Genomic DNA, 15,809 nt, shown 5'->3' with positions numbered 1-15,809 from the left:
GATAAACTTCGGCACCATATTTTTTCCAACTTGACTTCACCAAACATTAACAGTTGGGCAGCAGAGTGTTCGCCCTTGCTCATGAGACGTTCCCTAAAGCATAGGCATCTACCTTTCGCATAACTTTTACGATTGCAGCACCCGAAAAAGAGGAGAGACAGATATGCAATGCGGACACAGCGCGTCCTACTTCTTTCTGTCTCTCGTCCCTTTTCGTGCGCTGAAAACGTAAAAGGTATGGAGTAACAACATGCCCAAACTTACGCTCTTTCAAGTTACCTTTCCCATGCTTCAGTTCACATCCTAATGGTGCCCTGAACCACTTTTTATCGAAGTCGAGAAATGGCTTTGAAGTTAAAATGTAGGCTAATTCCAAAATTCTTTTTGAAAAAAAGACTACTTCATTGTGTTCAGAAGAGGCAGAGCTAGTGGCAGTAAAAGGTCGCGTACTATCCCGTTCACTGTGCTCTCAGTCCTTCTTCAAACCCTTGCGCTGGCAAGCTACCGCGAAGCAGGTCTGCTTACAACACTCCACCTGCTGGTAGTCACCATGCCGCGCACTTCAAATTTGATTTTTGAAGTTCCCGCAGACGCCACTACTTCCGATTTTGTCGCCTACGACTCGCCAAACACCTTAGCCAGCCGCAGTGTGCTCAGCCAGCGGACTCATGGCGACACTCCACCTCTGCCATGGCATGTACGCTACGTAGCAGACCGCACCTACGTGCATCTGTACTGCGTATGTGCAGCGTGAGCTCCAGCTTGCCGTGCTGCGGGGTGCGGACAGGCTTTGTACTGCACCAGCTTGACCGACGGATAGTAGCCATGTCCAACTTGCGCATCAGGTGACCTTCAGGCGTCTAATCTGGAGCGACCAGGAATGACCGCGCACTGGCAAGCGTGCTAGTGGTATTACCTTAAGTTTCACGTTATTCAAGGCTAGTTGAGCGTTCAAAACTAGCGGAATTAGCGAGACCCCACAGTTACGACACACATAAGCAGGCTTACACGTCCGAGCGCGAGCAGACGATAGTTGGCTTCTCCCGGAATACCAATTCTTGAAATTCTAAGAGAAAATTTTTCGCTTGCTTCAGCCTCTTTATTTCATTGCCTGAATAACACAAACACTAAAATTAGAGAAAAAAACGCCCTCATTCGAACATCTTGATTGATGTGATTTGAACGTCTTGATTGATGTCAGCTATTGGCTAATAGCATCCATGAATGGGAATCTGCTGTATTATGAAAATGAAGCGTCCAGAAAAAAGTGATCAGCAGGCTTTCGTTAAAAAACACAGCATTTGAGAAAAATGTAACTTGCCGCTCCGCTTAGAGCTCCACGCTCCGCGCACTTCAATATATAGCTGAGGCTCGCACAGCAGCGTATGCAATTCGCGAAATGTGTATTTTCACGCGTGGTTTCATGACCACTTTAACCTCCCATATATAGCCATCTTTTGTTGCGTGTGTGCCTTACACTCTTATAATAATGCTATTTATCATACTACATGCGTACGGGACACATTCTTGTGATGCGACGCGTGTACGATTAAACACGCCAATATGGTGCATGAGAACAATGATGAAAATAATAATAAATAAAACTTTTCGCACACATCTTCAATACTTCTAGCTATACGGCTAAGTGATTGCTCTCCATGCAAGTATGGCTGTCATGTAGCGGGTCCACTTCCTTCACGGTTTCTTGGGGTACCTTACAACAGGCATGCGTTTAGGTGACTTGATAGGAGCTATTCATGTGTGCTAGGCATGAAATACTTTGCTTTGCCACTATTTGGCCTTCCTGTAGAGGATTCTCGCATGGAGTCCGCGTTCTTTAATATTGACGTACTTCTCTGAAAAATTGTAAACTTCTATTCCGTATTGTAGATTTATGCTTTTTGTGACTTTGAACATACAAAAATTGGAGAAAGCTAAGTATTAAATAGGCGGAACTGTATGGCGAACGGACGAAGTTATTTTCTTCTTCAAGATATCGGGACCTTGAGATTAACTGGGGGCTGTTGCTCCAAATTCGCTAATGCACGAAAGGTGGATGAAGCTGCATTAATCTAGCATATCATCTGAGCGCAAATGTGTTATGTGAAAAAAGAATCAAAGAAAAATTTAGTCATCGAGGTATGTATATATAAACCCGTTAGCCCTTCCATTACTGTGGTTTTATTATCGGAGATTCTTTACAGGAAAGCTTATTGTATGTATCACTTTCTCGTCCTTCTCAGTTATAGCACGTCGTTTGGTTCCTTGGTTATCATTTGATATAGAATGCTCAAGTGCGACCTAATGAGGACTTAGAAACTGACACACAGAGAGTTTCTGTGTGTCTGTCGCGCTTACACATTGTCGTGAATTCTATTATTAGATTCATCAAAGCGCTGCTATTTGAAGCTCTTCCAGGATACCACAGGCCGTTTTCTGGTTTAAAACTGGTTGTGCATTTGAAACAAAAGAAGTAACGAAGCAAAAAAAATACTACTTCTTAACTATTGCTGCGTTTTGTTGCCAGTTCCCTTTTGCTTGTGCGATCTGTCTGCTTTTTTATTACTGCAGTTCAATCTGGCGGTGACACCGGCTCTGGAGCTGAGGTGAAGGAACCGTGATTCAATATAAACTTGCCATAGAACCCGTGTTTCAGCTGAAATCGCACGGAAGATATAAATGAGAATATTGGCTCGCACACATTTAGGGAGGCCTGTTCACAGGATCGCTCATCCGTAATGCCTTATACTGGCGCTGACGAAGCACGACGAAAGTTGAGGCAAGAGTAAGGAAACTTTTTCTCAATGATGGCGGTGCTATAACGCCATCATTTCGAGGAAACGTCCAAATAATCCCTCCCTAAACGAGGAGGCATACGTCACCATCTTTGGCAGCTCTGCTGAAGCTCACTGAACTGCGTATTCTTTTTAATGGCTTCGAGTGTCGACGATAGTGCTTATTGTATGCTGGTCTTTGAGAAGTAGCCGTGAGGGAATATCCCATCGTTATTAGATGGTTTAACTGAAGTAAGTATTTAGAGGAGCAACGTTTTATTTTACAGTAACTGTCGAAAGAGTGGGTGCCAGAAAATAGCTCTCGAGAATTGGCTCCAGCGAATACAAAGAAAAGTGGGTAGCAATGGTTCTTGCGAGATATTCAGAGTGATTGGAGTAGGGTCTGGAGAAGCCCGCTTGTTCACACACACACACATATATATATATATATATATATATATATATATATATATTCCAGGATTCTAAACTGCAAGATTGTGAAACACATGCATTGTTTAGATTTGCCTATCATCGTTCTTCACCGGGTTGCGCCTGTAACAAAGTTATCCCTCGACTCAGTCGTCAGCAATTCATTCAAGAAGATTATCTAGCGAAATAATATTGCCTAGCGAGATTATGTATGCGACGCAAATACTCGTGTCAATCCTAGAGCATTGCCGAGCACCAGCGATTTGCTATAATGGACGTTGAGTCACGTACTTATACCTGACGCTCTGGACCCGTAGATCAGATTTCAACGACGCAGCATTGCACCTTGCCGCTATCGTTTCGCATCACGCATTCAGTTTCTTTTTTCTTCTGGGCAGTAGTTTGCCCGATAAGGAAATAAAGAGGTAAATTTCTTAATGACAGCTTTGGTGCTGACCATTCTTCGCGGTCAGTTTAGTGCGCCATCTGATGGCGAGACTTTGTTATGTACGAGACATCCCTTGCAAGCCGCAAGCAAAGCCCAATATATAGGTGAAGTCTTTACTCACGGTTGTCGAAGTATAGGTTCTTCACTATCAAAACAAAGCGAAATCTAGCAATACTACTGACTTTTTAAAGATACATTTTATTGTGTAACGAACAGTGCAATGGATATGAATATCAAAAACAATTCGTGACAAGTCGCCGTCTTCTTTTGATGTGCATTACTCCGTGATTAACGAAAAGACAACAGAGATAAAATGATTATTTCTTTGATACTTAAGAGCATCCGATTTGAGTAAAGAAGAGAAGTTTGTTTTTCTTTTGGAATTTTATGGCTGAAAGTTTCTGCTAGCATTACTGATTGCTTCATGCAGGTATAATTTTGCGTTGTGTTATGATCTTCTTATGATGCCAGCATGAACGTTCTTATTTTTTATATTATTTAAATCGCATTGTCTCGTTGGTGGCTTACATTTCCAATTCGGGATGCTTTATTTCTTCCTCCATATCGTGTTACGTTTGCCAGTTTAGGCATTTCAGATGCATTGCCTGCTTTATTTAATGATTTTTGCTTTTGGTTTTCGCCACGTCTTTAATAAATTATGGAATATAGCGTCCTCAATCTGTACAATCTGTTTGACGGTTATGACAATGTAGGTTCCCCTGCAAGCAAACATTTTTCACTGCAAAAAAAGGTCCACCACGTACAAGTAGATCAGATGCATGCCTGTCGACTGTGGCAGCTCTCTTTAATAAATTTTCGAGCGCAGATAAACAGTACGCTTTTCCATTCATAATGAAATAAATTTTAAACTTTTTCTGTAAGCATACTGAAGCCATGCCTCCCAGATACAATAAACATTTCCTAAACAATATTCCAGCACTCATTTCATTTTAATTGTAGCTCTATCTGCCGAGAAAGTTCGGGATAGCTCTAAGAGAGGTAATATTTAATGGCAGAAAGGTGGAGAGGCCAGCCTCAGCGAAGTGCCTCTTGCCGGCTACTCCACACTGGGGAAGGGGTTTGGGGAATAAGAGAGATAGGATGTGAAAAGGAAGGAGGGTGGTGGTACGGTGAATCTGATGAGGGCTGCACAGCATACTGTTTCTGTGCAATGCGTATGTGTACACTTCGCAGCACATCGCTGTCATCTTCGCGGGCAGAGGTGGAAGTTATAAATGCGGAACAAAAGTTCATGCATTACCTACTCGGAGCAGCTGCGTCCGTCCCTAATCGAAACAACCAGCTTGCCCCACGGACAATCACTCGGCTGAGTTGCAAATCTCTGCAGGGCACGGACAAAAGAAAAAGGCTTGCTTTGATAGACAACACTGTCACCAAGAAGGTGACGTCTGAAGGTGACGTCTTCATGACATAATCATGATGATGATGGTGATCTCTGTCGCTGCTTGTCCTGCAGGTGGGACGCTTTGGCGCCAGTATGTCGGCAGTAATGATTTGGCGGGGCTGAAGAGGCATTGGTTCAAACGCTGGATTACATTCATGTGCTCCTAAGACATAACAGAAGGTAACATTTCCTTAGAAGATGATACTTCAGTTCATCCACCCGCTACGGTTGAGTTTAAATGGTGTGTGACAGAAATATTTTTAAACAACAGATGCTACCTTCAATATTATTTTGCCAGGTTACGAAAGATATGAAAACATTTTTTTTGGGCTGGTTGGCATCGTTGCACACTTTCGCGTTGTAAACTATACGCTGGAACATAGGCTGATCAACGCATGATCTCAACGAATGCACTTTCTAGGCCGGACCACGCTGCGTCAGAAAGCAAAACTAACAAGTAAACTGTTGCAGCGGTTCTGCTTTGTTACACTGATGAGCTTCATCCAGGCATTGAAATACACAATAAAATTATGGTGACAGAAAGGGAGAAAATACCATTAAAACGGGGCTCCTACAGATTGTTATCTGGCACATGGGCTAAATTAGACACAGGAGTTCTAAAAAAGCATCTAACATTTGTCGGGATACATAGTTCATACTCATGCGTACTGAGTATCTTTCTTTTTGAAGTTTGCTAATGAGGACAAGGAAATGAAAGCGTTTAAATGACGATGTTCTTATAAAGAAAACAATCGGCAATGTGCCGTGGGCTGTCTGGCCGTTTGTAAAACCTAAAGCATGAACTTTTTCTTGTTTGAAGTTGTGCACTCACACGGTGCCTAACTAATGAATAGCATAATCTTGAAATTGCTAAATAAGAGGGCTTAAAAGCGCAGGAGGTTCAGGAGAAAGCAGGCATACGATGATCTTGTCTTGCAGTTTTTTCTGGTGCACGAACAGCGCGCGCGCCAATAGCGTGGCAAATACTGGCGCCTTATTCCCTTCGTCCACTATCAAAATCATTTTCATCAATACATCATTTGCGCTTTCTATTTTGTTCAATATGTTCGCTGCTACGAGTTATCAGCTGAAACGGTGCTTGTGAAGCAACGCATCAGTGCAGTGTCGCTCTCCTATTATAGTAAGAGGTACGTACTTTGGGAACATAAATTGCGCCATTTATTTTCACATGGAAGCGTTATTACCAAAACTTGTAGGTATTCCTTTTAAGCTAAACTGCCTTTGCGCTAACATAATGTCAAATCCGTAGCTTATACCTGTTTAGGCAATGTTTGTGCATAGCGGTAAGTATGTTTTATTTGCACCGTAGGCATGAAAGCAGCAGTTCAATCAATAAAAGATACTTTATGGAATACATAGGCTGAACCTTATCTACTTATCATAATAATAAACGGTTCCAGGAAGGCTTGCAGAATTTCTTGAACACGTTGCAACTTTTCCACGGTAATGCTGACAACAAATGTGCTGACGACGCCAAGCTGAGACCCCGCAGTTTATGGAGAAGCCCGTACCGATTTTCAGTATAGCGTGGCTCTATCTCATATAACTATAACTGCCGAAAGGCTTATGCAGTTGGGTAAAGTTAGCGAACTTCATGAGTGCCTACGCATGAGATTTAGGCCAGCAACGTTAGCGTCTGGGTACCGACAGCGAGCACGCAGGGCCTGAAATACTGCACTTTAATATACTTCTCGACTCTCCAATTCATCATACTCTATACTTCATCATGTTTTCTTAGTTCAGCACGGAGACCGGACTGACGCCACGGTAACACAACCAACTCTTCCCGGCGAAGGTTTTGCAGTATAGGTGCGGTTGCAACAATTCCTCAACTAAATTTCTACGTGTAACCATTCTGTCGTCGCGTTGGTAAGAGTCGCTGTTTTAATATTATTTCTTGAAAGCATAGTACAAAAGCATGCCTGTTAGATACCTGAAGGCAAGATACAGCAGGAAGGCAGCAGGAAGTGCTTCTGCTGTATGCTGGTTCGCCTGTTTTCAACAAAATAATTAGCTTTTTCTTAACTAAGCCTTTGATCAGGGTCTTTTTTCCGGAGCAATAGTAACAAGGTTTGTTTTCTCTCTGGCTCCCTCAATCTTGCGTCCTTACGCGGGGCCTGTAAGCAATTTTCCAGTCTATCGATGATTCTTAAGACATGGAATGAAACTTTCTTTTACAGATTATAGATATTTCTTTTACAAATACACAGGGCATTTCTTTCCCTGGCATCAGATATAGACGTGTTTCCCGTTACCCGCAGTCTCAGTGTCAAATACCATACCGAAAAAAAAAACAACTATGGGTGAAGCCAAAGCGCACAAAACCTAGGTAAAAAAAAGAGAAACAGGAGAGCAAACAGAAATTGGATGATAGCAATGTGCAACATGAACAACTCCAGATCAGCACATTTTGCCTTTAGAGATGCTTCACGTTGTTCATGTTTTGCTCGAGTGTTCCATAAGGCGCAAATTATTTCCCTTACTTAAAATTTAGTTTCGGCTTTTTTCTTGCACATAATCATTGAAATCGTACAGTAGCAGGACAGATAGAATAATTTTATCTCTTCAGTGAGTGTTGACCAGATTTCAAAAGGTGGGTTCCTTGTGTCAACACTCTGTTGAGTCATATATACGGATGTTAAGTATTTCTTGGCTGACATTATTGGAAAGCACACATTCAGCGATTTCAAGAATCATTCTGCCATAAAGCAATGAGAGTCGCCATGAATCAATTCATGCCTCTACATGACGACATAATACTACGTAGAGTGAACAAAAATATTTCTACCTTCCAACCTATTTTACAAACAATGTAATGCGGCATATTAAAATTTGCAGCAAACGTCCACTGAGAAGCGTGTAAATGCTTGCGACAGTTTTTATGCATCATTTTTGTCATCATTTATACAGAATGTCCGGCGGTTTCCTGACATGTACCGTGTCATACAGAACATCTGAAGAACACATTCAGGCAGATATTTTGAAAAGATACGTGTAATAATTTCAGGGTAACAAAAAAAAATGATGTTAGCATTCCCACGCACTTCTTATCAAATTTTATATTCAGCGTGCACAAAAGTCAGGAAGGCTTTAATTTGCGATTCATTCCATTAGGCAGCTTTTTTTAAACCTATGAGGTAATGGAACAGGCATGCGACATACCACGTAACGTAGCAAACAAACAAGTTCAAAATATTTGGTTGTCACGAGGTGGCATCACATGACTCGTGAGCCCGCTGGGCTAGCCAAGTCGTTATTGCATGGAGCTGCAAAGCTCAAGATCACAGGTTTGATCCTGGTCTCGCGGCGGCGGCAGATTGATGGGGGCAAGATGCAGAAACGTTATTTCACTTAGATGTTGGCGCCCGTTCAAGGAATTCGCGTGGTAAAAATTAGTTCGGAGTAGAAGGCTGCGACAGGCCTCACTTTTAGATGGTGGGTTCCAGCGCATAAAACCCGATAATCTTGTTCTATTTTTATATTACGCAAAACCACTTGAAGAACGTATCAATACACTAGCACATCATGATCGTGGTATAGTCTACGACGTTTTTTTGTGGGTATATTTACTTGTAAAGTAACATAAAGACAGGAAGATACAAGCTTTAATGATATGTTGGAGATGTTAAGCTAGCTCACCGCCTGATGTGCTACTACATGTGCTGGGTGATGATTATTATATACGTAATAAGAAACACGCCTAAAACTACGGCAGAACTCATCTCATAATGCCTCATAATCTCACAATGTCGCTTATGGGCAATTGGCATGATGGCGACTCTATGACGACGACGCAAAAACGACGATGGAATCACGAGAGAGGAGTGCAGTTGATGGAATGACAAAGTCGCTATGATGAAGGCGGCATGATGAAAATGAGATGAGTCTTTTAAACGATGAAGATGGTATAACGAGGACCACGTGACGACTACGGCATGAGGTCAATGGGACCACGTACGCGTGTATGACGAAGATGGCTTGACGGTGACGATATCACAACCGATGCATAATAGTGACCGGCTGACGACGATGCAGGACCGGTCATGTGAGGGCAACGCTGGCACAATCACGATTGAATGGCGAAAGTGTAATCACACCAGAATTACGAAAAAGTAATGTTGTCAAAGTGAGCCCTTGTTTTCAGCGTTCTTTCTATCCTCTTGTACATGTATGCGCTATGACTCATGTTTGCAAGGGATACCAATTATCCTGTACTCGAATCCTGTTTCAGAAAAGACGAAGATGGGGCCATATAACGTAAAACTAATCCAATATGTTTTTATTCCAATCTCCTGACGTCAAATTTGCGTAACCGCCGACGCAAGCATCGGGAGGTCATGCGCAGGGTTGTTTGAACAGACCAATCAAATGCTCCCTTCGTTCATAGGAGGTCACTTTTGTTTGCTTGAAAAACGAATAACATCGCCTGCACTGAGCGGCTTGTCTTATCTAATTGGCTCGCAAGAGGTGAGGAGCATGCTCAAGTGGAGAGGGATTTTATAGGGCCGAGCCACTGCAGTGAATATCGATAACCGGATGACGAGGGTGGTGCCGGCGTCGGCGATTGGTCCGCTTTCTCTTAATTAGCTTCTGGTGGCTTGTCTACAATCGCGGTGGCATGCAACGGAAGCTTAAGAATTACGCCAAAAGGGATCCTCAGCAAAGAACAGTTGGCTGAGCGAGGTCGTACACGTGCTGAAAGTTCTCGCAATTGTTACACTACCACTCAAAAAGTTTTATTACTCGCAAACAAACCCATGCTTTCCGGCAGGGGCGAGTAGCCAGTGCGGGAGTGAACGGTGGCAGCAATCTTTTAATCCTTTCGGAACGGGGCAACCTGCAGTTATACAGAAGAAAATTCAGTTTTGTTCGGCATATTAATGCATCTTTAACGCGTATGCGTCACTTTGACGCGGTAAGTCTTTGCGGTTTTGTGACGTCGCGTGAGAGGCAGGTGAAGTGGGTGCAGCCTGAAAACTTCTGACCAATAGCCGAGGGCTAATGGCAAAAAGGTGTCGAATCAGAAATACCTATTTTTGTTTTGTTCAGTCAAATTATGCATAATCAGTGTTTACACGCCATATCAGATGGCGAGCTATCACGGTTTTTGTGACGTCGCGTGAGTGATAGGTGAAGTGGAGGTGGTTCAAAACGTTTTTTAGACCACCTCCACCTCCACCTCCATTCGCGGTGGGCAGGTTGCAGAATTGGTATAGGAAAGTTTGGAATAGTTTTACGTCATAGCGCCCATGGTATGATGATGTCTTCATGACGATAATTGCAGGACGTTATTGGAGGGCTGACCATGGTAACATAAGAGCGTGTCGACGACCTAAAGAAGCAAATCGTTAGACGACGACTGTATTACCAAGAGGGCAAGGCGAGATTCAGATGCCGAAGTTGAAGTCTCGACTATGGAAAGACCGCAATGGCATCATACCAATGACGTGACAACGAATGCACGAGGACAGCTGCACTCGGCGACGCAATAACGACGATGGCATAACAGTGGGTGAAGATGACAGAATTACGAAGAGTGGTTGGTGATGATATAAAGACCACGATGGCATGGCGATGATAGCATGAAGATGGTGGCATAATAGCGGATGCATGAAAGCCGCGGTCTGACGACGATGCAATGCGGTAGATAGCATGACCGAGGCAGCCAACTTGCATTTGAATCAGGACAGCATAATTATGATGGAATGACCACGAAGATTAGACCTCGATGGAACGACCAAGGTGCTATGATGAAGGTGATGATGACGACCAAGGTGATGATGGTGCTATGCTGAAGTGCTGACGGTGGTAAATTGAGAGCGTGCCGACGAGAGCATGACGACAATGGCATGATGACAAATGTGTGACGACGACCACAATGACCTGACGGCGACGGCATGACGGCGATGTCATGAGGAGAGTACGATGACTATGTTAGAACAATGACTGTGCAATGAGCGCGGTAGTATCACAGCATATGTATGAATACAAATGCATGACAACTCCATGACTATGAAGGCCTGACAGTGAACCTATGATAATGAGATGGGACGAGTGTCTGGCGCGATGACGACTTTATCATGAAGCCTGTAGAGCAGTAGGCTGAAGCTGGAGCGACATCATTTGGACGATTACGATGACATTACGTTGCCGGTATGACAGCGAATGCATGCCGACTGTATCTCGACGATGACGTCAAGGCGACGGCATTACGAGAGTCAGATTGAGAAGCAGGTGTCGACGATAGAACGAACGCAACGGAATCATGACCGCGAGAACTTACATAGTGGCTTAAGGTGGTACACAACTTCGGCCACTGGGTCAGCGTAGATAGATAGATAGATAGATAGATAGATAGATAGATAGATAGATAGATAGATAGATAGATAGATAGATAGATAGATAGATAGATAGATAGATAGATAGATAGATAGATAGATAGATAGATAGATAGATAGATAGATAGATAGATAGATAGATAGATAGATAGATAGATAGATAGATAGATAGATAGATAGATAGATAGATAGATACGCTAATCAAAACAACAGCACATACAGCCACACACACACGTTTACACAATAGATATATTTACAAAGGGTCTGTAAGGTGGTACTGTGCAAGAACATGAGCAGCACTTCTGAGGCTCTGGATAGGCAGGTAGTGCTCTGCCACGGGCCGGGAATGTAGCGCAGTTCTAAGGTGAAACCGTAATGCAGGTGTAGTACACCTTCAAAACCTGTCTCTGACCAGTAGCGGCAACAGTCACATAGAGCATGTTGCAGGTCGTCGGGGGCCTTACATTGAGAGCCCGTAGGCAAATCCCTCAGTAGCATTTCACACTTGAAACGCACCGTTGAGTAAGGTACAGTAAAGGCACGTTGCGCATTGCCTCTTGAGGCCTCGCGGCACAGAAAGGTCACAAGAAGGAGGAGGAATAAAATTCATATGTACAAATCAGTCGACAGTTGAATAATCCGAGGTGAGTGGTGTCCCAAGGCCAAGATGCCGTGTGCCTGGGCCAAAAGCTGGGCCCTGCTCTACAGACGAGCTGGTCTTCAGGGAATGGGCTTGTCAGCTGGGCCTCGCACTGCTCGATGGTCGGTACGGTCATGACTGGTGTCGATGGTTGTACCCGCACTCCCGTACCATGTGGCGAGAGTATTGGCAGCAGAGCAGACTGCGCTGATGAAATTGTGGCTTGTAGAATACATGGCGTGTTCATGGCGCGCTCATGTAACGTACATGAAAGTGTTCAGCTTTTGCTTCTCTCTGTTCTTGAGACAAAGGGACGGGGTACCGTAAGGTTCTGTGCTTATCACCAGGGCTTGTATTCATTTGATCGTATCCTTCTTCTTCAGACCATCCTTTCTGTTAGTCACTCTTCGCACCAGGTTCGCGACTTTTTATAACAGTCTCTTGCTGCTTTTTACCGGCTCCGAGACCAGTACCATCCTTCTGAAAAGTGGGGTTGAGGATACTGTGTGCGTCCACGTTGGGATGTTGATTCCGTGCTGGGTTGACGTTTGGTCGGGTGTCTTCTAGGGAGGCCGGTCTTTCATCCTCTTTTTGATCATCAGGAGCTCAGACTTTGCCGGGGCTCACGAGAGACCGCAGCGGTATAGGTAGCACTCGGCCCTAGCGACGGCTTCCTTCCTTCACAAGATTGATCAACTTATATAAGGGTCAGTACTGGACGCTTGCATTTGTCCAGAGCTGTCGCTGCAAACACAAGCGTGTGCACATAGTGTACCCGTATCTGTTTGCAATACAAGAATTTTTACCATTTTGCGCAAAGTGTGCTGTCTCTCTTCGGTAGCACGCGTAAGCAGTAGTTCGCTGATAAGCACTGAAGAACAACGTAGTGATTACCTTCGCACACGTTGATACATATGTTTCTGGTGTCCTTAACGAGTTGCTGTGTGCACCGAGGCTTCAGGGACTGCAGGCTGCTCTTTAGTCGGTGAAGCTGACTCCAAGCTCAGCACTATAGTCTATGTAGCAAAGAACGTTCGTGAGCATGTTACTCTCCTGTAACACGTGAAACTGAAAGCCTGCTGCACACGTGGTAATGTTTTAAGTTATAAGATTAGAGGGACCAGACATCTTGCAAGACATAACGAGCCGCAGTGTGAAGTGAACGTATGGCGCTGTAGGCCAACTTCCTCCGCGATATATTCGAGCACTTAGTGCTCTAGCTAAATGTTATTTCTTTCGTGTTCTTTATTACGTGTTCGTTTTCTTGGTTCGTTCCTTACTTTTATTCATTTTGTTGATGTCTTCATTCATATTCGGCCTTTGCATCGTTCCTTGTTTATGGGAGTATGAGCTATTCCTGATGATGACATTTCCTGCATCGTTGATTTTTTGCATGACTGGACTAGACGCCGCTGTTTTGGGTTTGAGTTATTCCCGCAGCTAGATCAGTGGCTGTAGCTAAAATTTGGTGGCTGAGAGTGGTAAAGATAGTAACGCTCCCAGAGGCAACACATTGAAAGATGATGCAGGCATAACGAACGCACTGGTGCAAATACGGTGGTGAGCCTGTCGCTTCGGTCAATGTGATCTTTATCAAGATGTGTCATCACTGGCCCAGCTGCATTTATTTTGCTGTTGAACCCACGGACTGAAGTGCGAATTGACAACGGTGAAAATTTCCACACTTGCTCTGTCGGTATAGAATGTTTCTGATAATTGGCCGGGAGCACACTCAGCACCACATGACCATCGCCCAAAGCAAATGGATGACCCGGTGCTTTCCCAGTAAAGCGCGTATCAACTCAAAGAAACTCCTGCTGCAGAAGCACTGGAACGCATAGCATCTCCTTTCTACAAGGGTTCCCAAACTTGGTATATTTTTGGTACGCCGAGGCACACCCTCAAGGCTTTTGCTACAAGTGAGCGTTTTTATGTTGGCATAGAAAATTTCCTGTAGCAGAGGAAGGCTGTATCGCAGGAGACCTTTACAGAGATTCATATACATGCGTAGCAGAGCACTCACGAAGCAGCCACCAGTGCTGCTTGGTACCATTTAGAAGATGCCCGTGCATGATTTAATCGTTCCTTCCTCATTCGAACATGAGATGTCCTAAGCATTATTATGTCAATTGTCGCGCCAACAAATTTGTAATTTGACACATACAGAACACGCACATTGCGCTATTGACTATCGGTGGTTCTTGACCGTCACCAGAAAACAAAGCGACTCTAGAAGCCGCGCGGAATAACTTAATGCGTATCGGCCTAGGGCTGCCGAAGGGCTCTTCAGCCTCGGGAACAGTAGTGGAAGGAGAATGTCTACCGTTAGATGTCATCGCTTCCCAAGGAACAATGCGTACTCATTTTCAGCATGTGCTCCCAGGGAACACGAGTCTGTGCAAATCCTGCAACTTCCTTCGATTATTCGGCCACAGAAATTACATCCGACCTTTCCTCCCTGGACGCTTTCTCCGATAGTTATTAACCAGTTTGTACCAGGTGTCAATGGGACAAAGAGTCGCATGCCACAGGCCGTGCTGCTGCAAATCACTCTCCTCTACACAGCCGAGAAATATACTCAGCACACCCATATCTACACTGCTGCTTCAACCATTCCAGAGACTTCCTGTTGTGGTCTTTTTTTAGTCCACAGGAGACTTTCTCCGCTGGACTTCCAGCTTTGGCTCAATTGAAACCGTGGAGCATATTGTGTATGAGTGTCGAGCCTAAGTCACCGAGCGTGTGTTCTATTAACATTGCGTGCATTCACTTACAGAGAAACCTTTATCATTTGAGTGTGTCGTAAGCCCTTTAGCCGGCCTGACGCCAGAGAGCCGTGCGATGAACTTTTTTTACATACTTAGAAAACATTGCTCTACTCCAAAAACTTTAGTTCTGCTTTGTCATCCTCATGCACCTTTCATGCGGCAAATTATGTCGCATCATTGATGAACGGCGCATACACTGAAGAACTCTGTCATTGCACGCCATTGCCCATGAGTCTGAAAGCTCAGGGCCCAATTTTTTTTAACATATTCATTTTTTTTGCGCGTCTCTCCTTCTGTATTTGTCTTTCCAATTCTCTTCCCCATGCAGAGTAGTATGTCAGCGATGTCTATATGCCGGCTAAAACCTCTGTCTTTCATTAAAGGTTTCCCTCTCTCTTCTAACGTTTAGCTCAAACGATCATGCTCATTGAGAGCAATGCTGGTACACTTGCATAGTGACAACTTTAGAACTCGTGTAAATAGAACATTTTCAATAGAAATGATAGCCTACTGCAATCTTGCTCGTAGGAGACTTCGGTTGCGACTACAGCTTCTTTACTGATGTCATCTGCAAAATTTCAACCGATGTGTTAATGTACTTCTGCAGTTTAATGAGAAATGTGTTAAAAAAATCGAATTTAAAAACCGCTTTCGAGAACTCCTCGATGCACTGTGTGCAGAGATATGACACCTTCCTTTATGGAGATGTAGATTGAGCAATCAGTGTGGTAGTATGAGATACAGTGGTAAATGCGAACACCAACTCCAACAGGCATGAAAGCATACAAGATAGCCTCTTTTGTCACGCGTGGGCTGGGTGGAAGGTTGAATGGCTTTCCGAAATTTTCAGAAAAACAATCCCCCTTTCCGATGGAACAGAACGTTTATCCTGAAGGAAGGGGAAAAGCTCGAATGTGTAAGCAAGGCGAGGGCTAGTGGCGGTCCGAATGGGGGAGGGAAGATTTGCATGGAGGCGACCCCATGAG

Source organism: Dermacentor albipictus, chromosome 1 (assembly GCF_038994185.2).
Source record: "Dermacentor albipictus isolate Rhodes 1998 colony chromosome 1, USDA_Dalb.pri_finalv2, whole genome shotgun sequence".
Lineage (NCBI taxonomy): Eukaryota > Metazoa > Arthropoda > Arachnida > Ixodida > Ixodidae > Dermacentor > Dermacentor albipictus.
Note: the sequence above shows the minus strand (reverse complement) of the source record.